The sequence below is a fragment of the Propithecus coquereli genome, unplaced genomic scaffold, assembly GCF_000956105.1.
Source record: "Propithecus coquereli isolate 6110/MARCELLA unplaced genomic scaffold, Pcoq_1.0 Scaffold73, whole genome shotgun sequence".
Lineage (NCBI taxonomy): Eukaryota > Metazoa > Chordata > Mammalia > Primates > Indriidae > Propithecus > Propithecus coquereli.
The window spans coordinates 1494152-1509162 of NW_012153396.1; the positions used below are offsets into that span (position 1 = coordinate 1494152).

The 15011-nt window shown below is 43.6% G+C and overlaps 1 protein-coding gene across 1 annotated transcript in view; it reads right to left on the reverse strand.

The window, feature by feature from the left end:
* The window catches only part of DNMBP (dynamin binding protein), a 93681-nt gene that overhangs the window by 40618 nt on the left and 38052 nt on the right, over window positions 1-15011 (reverse strand). The window lies entirely within an intron of this gene.

The following is a 15011-nucleotide window of genomic DNA, read 5'->3' on the forward strand; positions in this document are numbered from 1 at the left end:
CGGCACTCTAGCCCAGGCAACGCAGTGAGACTCTGTCTCAAAAAAAAAAAAAAAAAAAGAAGTTTAGGGACTAAGAGAAAAAAAAATATGCCAGGAAAACAAATTTTAGCTTGGTGCCCCCACGAGAGGAACACAAATATTGAAGAATGGAGAGAAACTAGAGATTAAGGCAACTGACGAAACCAAGAATAAATGGAAGTTCCATGGGAATGATGTGTGACATGTTACATATTCACAACACTGTATTTAATCTTGCCCTGTACAAGGCCTTTCAAAGGAACTGAATCTCTAAGGTTGCTCTCACTCAAGATACATGTGATAAGAACTCCGGCGCACAGGTTCACCTGGTACCTGCTCTGACCACCCTTTTAATCTATTTTCATGCTTTATCCTTTTAAGAAGGCTGGCTGGGTTCATACCTTGGTTTTTCTTCCTGTTCTGCACAAACTCTGAGTGCCTCAGGGTGCTGGGTGCTGTGCGGCGGAAACAACTATTCCTTCTCCAAGTCTCTGGGCCGTTTAATTTTCTCTCTTCCTCTACATGCCAGGTATTCCTCTCCAATAAAGGACTCTCAGGAGCCCTAAAATGACTTCTTCCTTGCCCTCCCCTGGCGCACTGATTCTGCAGACCATCCGGGATGATGCCGCCACCCCCCAGTGCCATCCGTCCTGGTTTGTCAATGCCATTATACTCCGCATTCCCCATGTGACAGAAAGAATCTGTTCCTCTGTAATTATGGGATTCATACTCAATGTCTGCAAATAAAGTATCATAGCCTTTATATTCTGTATCAAAATCACCGTGATCCATGCTATGAGTCTTTGCTTTGGGATAGATTTTATCATTCTGATAAATATTCCTGTCCTCTTTATAGTATTTGACAAATTTTTTACCTTCATTGACACCATTCAGATCTAAAAAGTCCACATGACCATTAGTATAATTCTCAGGAACATCATATAAATTGTCGAGGTCTCTATAATGAAAATTAGTTTCTGGACAATCCTCAAGATTATAATTAAAATTCCTATAGTGCATATACCACATTTGAGGTTGACCTAAATTCCCCAAAGAATCATCCAAACTCCTAGAGCTCGTCCATCGTTCAGCTTTTGTAGAGTCCTCAGGATTCTCATGTTCTGCAAAGCCATTTGTCCCTCTGTATCCTCCGGCTTTCCGAGTCACATCTGGGCTTCTCGTAAGCCAATTATCCTTCGTCCCAGGGCTGGGAGTCCCATAATCTACATTTTCTGGTCTCCTGTAACCATCACAGCCTCCGTGGTACACACGGTCCTTTCCACTTCCATTTGCTTTCCTGTAGTTCATGTAGCTTGGTTCACTCTGCTCAAAATCCCGGTATCCACAATCCCTTTTTCTGTAGGGCCGATTCTGCCGCTTGGCCCGGTACCTGGGATCCAAGTCATTTTCTCGGTGAAGTTCATCCAGCTCCAAGGTACAGTTCCTTTCCCGTAGGCGGCTGCAGTCTTTGTACTCCCAGCCAGAGCCCCAGTGCCTTTTCTTCTCCACTTCTCTTTCTTTGCTAGCCTTGTGGGTTTCACACATATTCATTGTGCTTAAAGACACAGGTTTTACTTGTCCTTTCCATGGGCTGGGTTGGGCTGTGGACAGGTGCAGTCTAGCCTAAGGCTGGATCTATCCTGCTTAAAATGTCTCCCAAAGCACTGAGAGACTCTTTCTGTTGGCTGAAGCCCCGGAGAGATGTGGAGTTATTTCAACCTCAGGATCCAATCAGCGAGCTACTCTATCTTTTCCCTGGGAGGCCAGAAGATAATTAGTAACTAGTTCATGTGATTGGAGTTGGCAGCTTTGTTTGGCGTTTCCCTCAACCTGGCCAAACTGGCTTGACTGCTTTACTTGCTGAAGACAGAAACATTCTGCTACTCTAAATGCTTTGCAGGAAAAGCAGTGCAAAGGAGAAACAGCCCCCTTTAAAAGCCCCCAGGTGAGGTCACATATCAATCTCACCTGCCTCTTTGATCCTTTAGGAAGCCACCAGGGGTATAAATATATGCTCTCATATGCAGCTCAAACTGTACTTCCATTCCCCATCCTCTAAGTCCACCCCCCTAATCCGTGGACATCTGAAACCCTTCAGGACTCCCTTCCCTTTACCTAGAGGCAGAACTCTTTCTCCTTTGAGTGCTTTGCTATTATAGGGTTCAAGTTACCAGTGAGTGTACACTCAAATCACAAGCCATTCAAGCTCTTGTCTGCAGACACATTCCCACTGAAGCAAGAAAAAGTACTTCCTTTTACTCCAGTCTGGTATGTGGGTAATTTGACAGGCTAAAAACTCTTCTCCAGAAGAATAGGGTTGTGTACACTTTCGTATTTTCCCAGATACATGTCATGCCAGAGAAGCATCAAAAACATTCATTTCCTAAATCTCTTTTCGAGCTATTATAATTCATACAACATATTTAGGAAGTAGAGAATAAGGCCAGGAATCAGAAAGGCAGGTATAAAATGCCTGTTTGCATTCAACAAACATTAGACAGATACCTATTATATATGCGGCACTGCGAAAGACAAAAAGATGAACACGTTCTTCCCTGCCTTACAATGCAGGAGCAACGCACTATAAGGTAAGATCGAGTGTGATAAGTGCAGTATAACAGACACAAACAGCAATGGCAACAGAGCAAAGTCCCTAGCGTGGCCACTGGAGGCTTTGTGGACGTGGTGGCATTTGAACAGGGCTTTCAAGGACGAGCAGGATCCCCGCAGACTTTCCACACACGGGGAACGGGGAATAGTTGGAAGGATATAACACGTGGGAAAAGTAATAAAAGGCTGGAGGGGTGGGTTGGCGCAGATCCCAAACGTCACAAGTGCTGTTTATTTTATTCAGTGGACAGTGAAGGGTTTTGAGTAGGGTAGGAACATGCTAAGACTCAGGACTTAATGAGATTACTCTTTTAGCTGTCTGGGCATTTATCAGATGTCCAGGAATGATTCCTTGAACTTTTATCTAATCCTTATTTGTGAAATAATATAAAGGACCCTCAGGAGACCAGGGTTATATGCTTTGTTAATAATTAGATGTTTACTCTTGGGTAAACTAGTTATTCTCTCTGGGACTCAATCTACCCACCTATAAAATGAGGCAGTTGGCCTCAGTGACTCCTCGGATGCCTCTGGCTTTAATAATCTACGGATCTATTTTCCCTGACAACTTCTTTTCCTTTCCTCAAATACCTGATGTGCTATTAGGTGCCTTTTGGATTCTTTACTGATAGTTACTAGAGGACTCTCTAGACTGTCAAATCTGATGCTCACAGGAGGTTTTCTGTTCGCTTGCTCTGTTCCCTGGTACCTTCCCGACCAACAGCAGCAGCGGTGACAGCCCTGGCAGCTCCGTGTTTTCAGCGTGTACTGTGTGCTATGATCAGCCCTAGGGAGCTGATTTAAGTTTTCATCTCCATTTTTGCTACCTTGCAAGGAGGGTACGTATTGTCCTTATTTCACCACAGATAAACAAATAGTCTGACAGTTTGAATAACCCGTCCAAGATCACATAAGCTAGTACATGAAAGGGCCGCAGTTTGAACCTGTTTGACTTCATGGCACTAGACTAGGAAGACTATCTTAAAATGTAGTAAACCGTTAAGTTCCCTCAAACTAGGGAATAAACAAGTAAACCCTGTCCTGGTCTAACTCAGAAGCTGACCACTACTGAGGCTAGTCATGTACCCTTTCCCCCAATGACCGTTCCCTCTTTGTCTCCGGTCCTGGCCGACCTACCCTGCCCAGAGGTGGGCCCCCCACCAGACCACAGGATGCACATACACTGGCACAGTAATACACAAGGCGGCCCCCAATGACTCACTCAGTGATCTATAACCTATTGCCTAAACCCAATGAAGATTGTGATGTGGTTCACCAAATCAACAGGAAAGCAGCATTATTTGGGACAACAGCCTTCACCATGAGTTACAACAGAGTGACAGGGAAATACGGAGAGAACATAGAGAGGAGGAAACAGGACACCTAGAAGTTCCATTCCTGCTAATAACCAGTTTGTGGTTATGCTTAATCTCTGTGGCTGTCGGTTTTCTTATGTGGGAAATGAGGAAGCTAATGGTTTCTTTGCCACTTTAAATCTAAAATTCTATGATCTTGCTTATTTCTAGCCCAATTGAAAGTAAAGATTAATCTTTCCCTAACTGTTATGGAAAACAAAGTTCTCTGTAGCAACTTGTTACCTTTGATAAAGCCGGTGTAAGAAAAACACACCTAGTGAAGCAACCAATATCAGAGACAACAGACAAGCCTAAACCACAGGGAAGGAGGATACCAGTTATTATTGCTGGGTAAGTGGAGAGTGAATAGTTGGTTATAATAGGGGCCCCCACCCCTCCTTTTCTAAGTCCTATGGGCTTTAGGGTATGAAAGACAATTTGCAAAAAGGTGTCAACTGCCCCAGCTTTAAGTCCGCATTACTATGACCCAAATCTAATCAAAGGCTGTGAATGGGTTACTATTTTCGAGTGATAAATCTGTGTGCAAAGAAATGCAGCTGAGGGAAAGGGGAGAATAACTTTCTGCTTTTCTCAATGCGAGGACTGCTGTTGAAATATTAATACAACCCTGTAGATAGTCCCCCTTCCTTGGCGCTCCCCTTGACTTTACAGGACAGCAACACTCCACTGGCCCTTTTTTGCAGCCCTAAGGAGTGGGCGGGTCATCATGCCCATCTGTGTGACGCCCAGGATGGACAGAGATGCTGCCTCGTATTCTAGAAGTGAGATTGGGCCAGCAGGATTTGGGAGGAGAGAGAAAAGAGGGAGAAGGTAGAGGCAAGGTAAAGGGAGAAAATTGTAAAACAAACAAACAAAAAACCAAACAAGAACATACAATTCCCTAAACCGTTAATGCCTCTGAAACTGTCCATGCCGTTCCGGCAGTGTGATGGTCAACCCCTCCTCACTTTCTGGGACTCTGCCCCAGGGACACTCAGATTCCTACAGCTCTTGCCATTTTCCAGAGCACCTTACAAATCTCTCTCTCATCTAACCTATGTTACTTCATAGTACTTATCTCCTTTTACTATACTGAAAGTTCCTTGAGCACAAGGACCACGTCTACCTTTTCTTCCTTTCTCCAGCACAGCTCTGTGGATGGTGTATACAGTAGGTACTTAAATGTTTAATCACTATGCGTGCAGCATTTATTTGGCACATGCTAGAGAGGGCAGTCTAGCTTAGAGGTTAAGAACACAGGATTTGATAGCCCTGGCTTTGAATCCCGACTGCCACTTACTAGCTATATAATCTTGGGGAAGTTTTTTTAATCTCTCTAAACCTATTTCTTCATCTTTTCACTACCAAACCTGCCATGCTACTGCCTCTGAACCCATACACTCTGCTCCCTCCCAGTAGAGGAACTGTCCTGGGCCACTCTCTCTGTCCCTCACTGGGTCCCACCCCTCCTGACGGCTCACTTGGTTCTGGCAGTCAGGCCCTCTCGCCTGTTTCTTCAACACGGCCACTCGAGCCGATCAGTCCTGTGAGCCTGTGAACCGTGAGGTTTCCCGTCTTCCCAACAACTTTCTCTGGCCCCATCCATGTCTGCTCCATCTACCATCCCGTTTCTTTGCTTTCTTTTATAGCAAAACTCTTTGACAGACTTTTGAGCATGCCAAGTGCTCAACACCTTTCTTTCCTTACCTCTCATTCTCTCTTTAACCCACCACAATGGAGCTTTTTGTTCCTTTAGAAACAGGATTTTGCTCTGTTGCCCAGGCTGGAGTACAGAGATACGATCACAGCTCACAGCAACCTCAAACTCCCAGGCTCAAGCGATCCTCCTACCTCAGCTACCAGAGTAGCTGGTACTACAGGTGTGTGCCACTACACCCAGCTAATTTTTTTACTTTTTTGTAGAGATGGGGTCTTGTTATGTTGCCAAGGCTGGTCTCAAACTCCTGGGCTCAAGCAATCCTCCCCCCTCAGCCTCCCAAATTGCTGGGAATACAGGCGTGAGCCACTGTGCCTGGCATCCAGTAGGGCTTTTGTTCCATCATCATCACTTGAGTGAAACTGCTCTTGACAAGGGCACCAAATCCAATGGTCTTTTTTTTTTGAGACAGTCTCACTCTGTTGCCCTGGCTAGAGTGAGTGCCGTGGCGTCAGCCTAGCTCACAGCAACCTCAAACTCCTGGGCTCAAGCAATCCTTCTGCCTCAGCCTCCCGAGTAGCTGGGACTATAGGCATGCGCCACCATGCCTGGCTAATTTTTTCCTATATATTTTTAGTTGGCCAATTAATTTCTTTCTAATTTTAGTAGAGGCGGGGTCTCGCTCTTGCTCAGGCTGGTCTCCAACTCCTGAGCTCAAACAATCCGCCCGCCTCGACCTCCCAGAGAGCTAGGATTACAGGAGTGAGCCACCGCGCCCGGCCCCAGTGGTCTTTTCTGAGACTTCACCATACTTGGCCTACCAGCAGCTTTTGCGACCCAGTCACTTTCTCTTTCTTGCAACTGTTTCGTCCCTTGGCTTTCCCTCTGCTTCACTGGCTGCTCTTCTTCACTGGCTCATCTCCCTTGTCCCCCCGCGCTCCTAAACATTGTGGTGCCCCAGGGCTAAGTTCTGGATCATCTTCTGCTATATTCTCGATTACCTTGCATGCAGCTGGAATTCAGGAATACTGACACGCCCAGGAACGTGGTTTCTACTCCTACAGTGCAGCTGCCTCTCAGGCTAAGGGCTAACTGGGAGGAGTTGTAAAGCAGACTCCATTGCTATGGCTAAAGAGGCCGCTTGCAGAGGGATCTGGAAACGAGAGAAGAGGGCACCCGCGACAGAAAGGTAAGTTCCCCAACTGAGGAAGAAACAAGCATTGGTGAGAAGAGATGACTGACTGGGAGAAGTGGGGCAAAAGCAGGAAAAAGAATCTGGGAGCTCTGTAAAAGTAAATAAAAAGACTAGGATACACTAAAATAAGAGGTGCTTTGGGCAATTCGGAGATACTCTCAAGGGTGTGAATGGTTTAAATGGAACAGGCTGAGCCTGAGCCTCTTCTCTTTCCATGTAACTGTGCTCTCTCTTTGGAAGTCTTACTAAATGCCATGGCTTTAAATAATGTTTACCTGCTCTCAATTCCCAGATTTATGTCTCCAGCCCTGACCTCTCCCCTAAAGTCTGGGCCTGTATATCAAGCTGCCTAATCAATACTTCTACCTGGATGTCCTGTGGGCAACTCAACTCGACATAAGCGAGGCCGAGCTCCTGAGCTCTGCCCCCGTCCCCCTTCCCTACCAACCAGCTCCCCCCGCAGCCCTCAATTAATGGCAACTCTGATCCTTCCAGGTGCTCACCTCAGCGTCATCCTTGACTCTTCTCGTTCTCTTACACCTCACACCCAATCCACCAGCAAGTCCTACTGGCTCCAACTCAAAATATGCCTAGAACTGAGCACGTATCACCATCTCCACTGTTGCCGTCCTGGTCCAGGCTGCAGCATCCCTTGCCTGGGTCACTGCAGCAGCTCCTAAGTGGTCTCTCTGTCTATCTGCAAGATGACAGCCAGAGTGCCTCTGTTAAGTTTTAAGTCAGGTCACATTACTTCCATGCTCAAAACCTTCTGGTGGCTTCTCTTTTTTACTCTGAATGAACTACAAGACCTGTGCTGTTGCTCTAGCTGAACTGGCCTCCTTGCTATTTCTCAAACACAGGCATAGTCTTGTACTTATCCTATCCGCCTGGACAGGCTGGATGGGTGGATACGCTGTCCTATGCTCCTGGAACAATTCCCCACACTCCCAAAAATGGCTTGGCTGGCTCCCTACAATCTCACTTTTTAGGAGGTCATCTCTGATTTCTTTTCTCCATAGATTCTTTTGTCTTCTAACATACTATATATTTAGAATTTTACTTACTTATTGTCTCTCCCCGTTAGGGCAGAGATCAGTGCTATAACTCCAGGACACTGCCTGGAGTCTAGTGGGCGCTCAATACTATTGGCTGAATAACTGTCCTGTCTTTTGGGTCTTGCTACATCCGGTAAATGGTCAAAGGAGGCAGCACACTCAGGTAGGGGTATGATGACAGGAATGCTCATGACTGAACGTCTCAGGCTAGCTGACTAGTTCATTTACAGTACAGTACTGCAGTGCCTCAGTGGAATCTGAAACCTATACTTAGAGCACTTGGATCTATTCCAGCTTCTCCACCCTTCTGCCTGGAGCTGAGAGTGAGGAAATATTTGCAGAGCTACAGTACAAACTGCTACGCATAGTGACTCACAGGTCAGTTATAATGCAGTTAACCATTTTAAGCTACATTTCTTGACATACATTAAACCATCTATCCTAAAAGGAAAAACTAGTTTCTGTCCTGAATTAACATAGACTATTAATGGGTTCTGACTATGGTTGCCGTTTAAAACCAGGATGAAATCCTTTAGAAATAACACCCTGCACCAGATGCTATGCAAGTTGGAGATATTTGCTTTTTTCTTATGTACTGAGAAGCTAGAAAGAAAGATTGTTATTTCCTTTACATAAACTGTCATCATCTTAGAAGACTACAAACTGATTTGGCTAGTTCACTTTATTATCTTTCCCTAGTTTGAGAAACTATTTTTTTTTTTTTAGTATTTTTTCCCTCCAGGCACAAGACCAGTGCAAGAGAAAGAATTCTTACATCTGAAGTATTCCAAGGAGTCTTCAGAAGGACAAATTGCTTCTGTATATAGAAAAACTATACTTTCAAATTTTAAAAATCTGTCTAGAAGATTATGTATTACTTTAGTGTAAAAATGTTATTGTTCCATATCAGTAATTCTCTAACTTGTTAATCTATTGTCTCTCTTTAGTGGACCTTAGATCCCACCCAATATCTTGCTGAAAATATTACTTTCCTGAAAAACATATTCTGATTTAATTTGCAACAGTCATCATCAAAAATTAGTCTTAGAGTCTCTGGTCAGCCTTCCCTTTGGCATTACCTTAAAGACTGGGAAGAGGGAGGTTTAGGAGCAAGGTTCCTGATGTGGAGGAGGGAGGCTGACTCACTCTGCACTGAATCATCCACTGCACTCACTTAGAACAACCAGGTCCTGGCTGTGACCAACAGCAAAAGTAACTCCGTGGTCATGATTCCAAGGCAGCAAGTCAGACAGGATGATTAACTATAGAAGTCAATATCAGAATGCTCACTAGGGTTTCAAAGACACACAAATATGAATGATACTATGACTATGTCTTTTTTATTAATCAATATGTAGCCAGTACCTGGCTCACAGTATGTGCTCAAGAACTATTTGCTAATTAAAGAAATGAATGTGCAACCTACTTGTCAAATTCAGGCACATGAACCTCACCTAGAGACAGAAAAAGACACTAATATGCTAAAATGAGACTCTCTCAGGGTGACACTATGTACTTCTAATTAGGGCTTCTAAAAGTAATATGTGCTGGGACACCTGCAAGTCTCAGGACTAACCCTCAACGTTTCTACTGCTTCAGGAGTCAGACAACCCATTCATCGGATTTGAAGGTACAGTGTTTTAGAGATGAACCTTAGCTTGTTAATTAGCAACTCATTTGACTGGAAGCTCCTTGAGGGCAGAAAGCACATCTATAATGTTCATCATCGTATACCCTGCCCTTAGCACAATGTCTAGCACACGGTAAAAAATAAACACGTACGTATTTCCTGGATGAATGGGTGACTTGTCTGAATACCATACAAAAGCCCATAAAACAACAATTTCACTTCCCAAAGTGCAATAATCACAAATACCATCTAGTGTTCTACCCTGACTCCACATGGAAATTGCAAATTTAAAACTCCTAACACTCAGTCAGAGCCAAACACTGGCTTACCCAGAACTATTCATACTAATAACTGGGCTTTTTATTTTCAACAATTGAAGTCTAGGTTATTTGGACCAGCCCTCTCAAAGGAAAAAAGCTTAAAAAGTTAGCAGAAATATAAAAATATCTTCTTAAAACCATCAATACTCTGACAAGATGGTTAAAAAATACAGGCCAAAAGCAGAGAGAAAGCTGGAACCCAGAGAGGTAACTGACCACAGGAATGTCCTGCCTATGGGCATTTGCCAGCCCCAGGAAACCTAACCTCTTGTTTGACTAGCCCACTGGGAGAAGGGTCAAAACCTCAAAGCTGGCGGGCATGAGGCTCACGCCTGTAATCCTAGCACTCTGAGAGGCTTAGGAGGGAGGATCACTTGAGGTCAGGAGTTTGAGACCAGCCTCAGCAAGAGTGAGACCCCACCTCTACTAAAAATAGAAAGAAATTAGCTGGGCAACTAAAAATAAAAAAAAAAATTAGCCAGGCATGGTGGCACATGCCTGTAATCCCAGCTACTTGGGAGGCTGAGGCAGGAGGATCGCTTGAGCCCAGGAGTTTGAGGTTGCTGTGAGCCAGGTTGATACCATGGCACTCTAGTCTGGGCAACAGAGTGAGACTCTGTCTCAAAAACAAAAAACAACAACAAAAAAAACCACCTCAAAGCCCAGGCTTTTGCAAGATGAGGAGTCTAAAAGGAGACTTTTCTTATAATATGCTAAGATTCCAAAGAACTCCTGAGGGCGAACTGGAATTGGACCAGCCCTCTTGTGGAATTACAGCTGGGGTTCCAACACCCTGGTCATCCAAGGCACAGGGTACATCAGGCCTTGAAATTGGGTTAAGTTGAACCTGGGCTAAGAACAACTACTGTTTCCACGTAGAAATTCCTTCTTGGCATTTTTTTGGGAAATGTATATGTCCTTCTAAATCCTAAGAAGAATCAGTTGAGAAATTTGGAAAATAAGAGGAAGTACTAGAATTCTCCTGTGAGAATAAAGCCTAACAACAAATGTAGAGACATTGTGGATTTGAAGGAATCCACCAATGTCAACTAAAGTTGACATTTCCAGGAACTAGGAAATGGTTCCCAGGTCAGGGTCAGGATCTGAACACTTAGTTTTGCTAGTAGTTGTTGCTGGGTTATGCATGTGTTTACAAGCGTGTATGCTCATGGCGCTGTGTGCTGCTGCTACAGTAAATCACTCTTGCAAATCAAATAAATATTAATATGCTTATTTGCATAGTATGCTTTATAAAAATCTTGTGAAGATCCTAGAAATATCAAGTTTTGGAAGCAAAGTTAAGTCCTTAAATCAGCAATTCTGACACTTGATTGTGTGTAGTGTTAAATCTTGCTCAGAGAGGCAAACGTTCCATTATTTGGATACTACCCAACAATGTTTGCCCAGTGTTTTCCAGTGCTTAATATTTTCTATAGGTTATAGTTCTCTGTAAATATATATATTTATATCCCCTATTGGTTCTGTTTGTCTGGAGAACGCTGACCAACACAGGAAGGGAAGAAGACTTTAGCAGAAGGAGATATGTAGGAACCATATATGCAAAGGCCCTGAGGTAGGAGGAAGCTGGTGTTTGAGGAAATAAAAAATGGGCAATATTGCTGAAGCACAGGAAGCTGGTGGCTGGAGGAGTTGCCAGGCCAGATTTTTGATGTAAAGCCCTTTAGGAAGAGCTGGGACTTTAGAAGCAGTGGCAAATATTAATTCATTGAATTTGTACAGGACTCCTTTAGATTCAATCTTTAAAATGTTTTATTATAAAGTGTTTATATATTATGCATTCTTACACTTTTCTTACTACTGTGTAAGATTTCCATAAATCACTTACATATCCTAAAACTTTCATTCTTTACTTTCTTCTCATTTCTTCCTTCTCCTTTCCATACGGTGTGCTGCTGCCCCCTTAGCCATTTCCTCTTCTGACCTTTAAATTCCTCATGCACTTGATGGGCCTTCAAAGTGCTTGGGCACTTGGGCATTTCTGCTGAGTCTTTAGGTCCAATTTCCTGCTTTGGTTCCACGGCTTACACATTTTCAATCGGTTGGGTTGCCATATCTGACACTGTGATGAATAGCTCCAGGACCCTGATTTTCTTTTGAGAAATTGATCCTCTCTCATTCTGCACTGTCTGTCAGGAAAGGCACCCTGCTTTCCTTAACACGAAGCGTAGGATGTGGCAATTTCAATCTTGAGCAGGATGGAAAATTGTAAAAGCCGATTCATCCCATGGTGTCTTGCTGAAGAGATGCTCAGCTGTTCCTGCTACCTAAGTCCTCAGCTCTGCCTTGGTTTCCTATCCTTTCTAAAACCTGGTTTTCCAGTTTTGCCTTCAATGCTGTAAGCTACCCCATGCACTCCTAGTAAATCCTTTCGCTGCTAACTTTAGCCAGAGCTAGTTTCTGGGGCTTGCAGTCTAAGTGTACTGATCCAGCAGCAATGAGAAGGTGAAGTGTTGGATGTGGCTGGAGGGAACAGCATGTGTGGGAGCAGTGGAGATGAGGCAATTTGGGGCCAGGTTTTAAACAGTGACAGGAAGAGAACCCAAAGAAATGGGAAATAAAGATGTCCTTTGAGAGGATATAGATGGGACCTGTTTGGTTACTAAGAGTGAAGCAAGAACCAGTTGGGTCCATCAGTGAGTCTGTTACTGAAGAGTTTAGGAACTCCCAGGATTCCCAGTGAAATGCAATGTCAGGAATGTAGCATGAATTGTGTGCAGAACATGGGAACCTAATCCACTGTTTTGTGCCGGCAGAAAAGGGCTGGATTATAGAAAACAGAAGCCCAAAGAAAGTGGTGTCCTGAGAGAGACAGCTCCCTGAATCTGTTTATTTACCTGCAGCGGTCATTGCAGCCAGAACCATCACCCTCTGAAGGCCTCAAATGGCCAAACAACCTATTCTCCTTCAGCTAATTCTGTGACCATAAGAATCTTATTATCAAATGGCTACTCATGTAATTCTGCTTCTAGGGGAGGAATATGCAGCTCAGGTCAAAATGAGGATTAGGACTTGTCTAGCAGATATGTTTCAATGAAAATTAATATGCTGATGGTTTTGGTTCTTAGATGACTCTTGTAGGCCTAGTTAACATGGGTCTACTGCTGTGATTCTGATCAAATTTCTGAGCTTATGAAACTGAGGACAAGGCTGTAGACTGTGGTGAATTCATTCATTCAAGTCATATGAGCCAGAACGTCTCTGTACTTTCCATAAAGCCAGGCTTTCTTCTATTTTATCTCATAGGCAAAGGGTACCTACCCAAGAAGGATTTTAGGTAGCAAGTGAAGTGATCAGATTAGGCAGAATCCTGGTTGCAAGGCAGAAAGACTCTGGCAGAAGGGAGCGGGGAGGAAGGTATTATGAGCACCCCAAGGAAAGCTGAAGAGATTTGGGTTAAGGCAACAGCAGTGAGAGAGGGTGGAGATGGCAGCTGCTAGATTGAACTGGTATCTCTAGATCTTGGTGACCTGTTGGATATGAAGCGTGAGGGCTAGGCTGCAATCAAGAAATAGGAAAAGAATGTCTCGTTTGTCATTTTTCTTTCATTAAATAACTTTATCTGAGTTACCACAACCAATGCTGCAATAGTTAAAATTGTGACAGTATGAAACACAGAATCTGAATTAAATTAGTGCCATGTCAGCCCATTGCACTAAACCAGGAATTCCTTAAGAGATTTAGCAACATATTGGATGAAGTGAAATTAATCCTTTAGAGCCACAAATTGACTTATGCATATGCTATGAATCCATAAACTATACTGTGAGCATTAGAAAAGGAAGCTAAAAAAATGCATGCAAACACATCTGTATTCTGTCCTGCAAATAAAACCTGGTTCACGATGTCATTTTCTTCTGTACCGTTGATCCACGCGGAGGCTCTGAAATGTTAACGTTGCTGACCTTTACAATCCGATGTGTTGTTGATTGTACCCCCAGATAAACCTGATGAAGCTTTGCAATCAGGTCACCATTTAATATGATTCACTGTCCTAAATTTAGAAAAGGCTGTGATTCTAACAGCGAGTGACAAAAACCAGAGAATTTCAAGTTCTTGTTGGCTGCTCTGGGTTACATTCCCCTGCAGGCAAAGTCAGAGCTGCCAGCCTCGTTAATGAAAATTACGAGCCTGCTAGGAGAACAACCAGGAGGTGCTGCCGATAAGAAGTCACAGAGAATTAAAACTCTCCTCAACTTTTGGCTTCATGCTTAAAAATAGTCCCTTTTGTTTTAAAGATTTTAAACATCAAATCCTGTAAGCGGGTTTTGTGACTTTTGACTGGCTTGCATGAAAGAAAGGGTTGTGTGGTTATGTGATGAATTTAGGATCATTACCATGACCAGTCTTGTTGCAGAGCAGACCTTCTGCTTGAGTCTGTGTAAAAACAGTTTCAGAGTTGCCCATAAGTTATAAAACACAGCAGTTCATAGCCGACTCTGGAGCCCCAACCACAGACATTTTGCAAATTGGACCTCAATGAAGCCTGAACAAACCAGAAACCTTTATCATCGGACTCCTTTCGGTTTATCAATACTTCACTCTCGGGGCACAAAGGGAGCTTTGTGCTGCTGAGCTGATAGGCTCCGCTGCAGGAGTGTGCTTGGCAGAGAACGTGCCACAGACTTAAAGAGAAAAGAAAATAGAAAGGCAGTGTAGACACTGTGAAAATGAAGTGCCATGTTTTTATTCACTCTCTGGGGCCACATCTTTATGTTGAGCAGATCCAGGGCCATCAAAAGGCTGGCTTTGTTTCTTGAGTAAACATTCCCCTCCCCTTTATATTTTCGTTTGATTAGCTATCCCATGTTTAACATGATTTAAATGTTAAAATGTTTAATTTTACTAGAAAACGGCACAGGCATTTCAATTTGGGATATTAAAAATGACCTCTGTTCTCTATTTTAATGGAATTGGGTGCAGATAACATTGATGGAGGGGCCCCAGATTTCCTAAATCCTAATCCCCAGCTCAGGGTCTCTAAACTTTTTTGTAATCAATACAGATTTTTGAATATTAGAAATTTTTTTGGCAACCTCCAAACAAACTGGACAGCAAAAACATCAACGTAACTCCTACTGTAAAGCCATGTTTCACAGCGTCCCTTAAACCATCTGCGGTTATCGCAATGGTCACTGTCTGCCTTCAGCCTG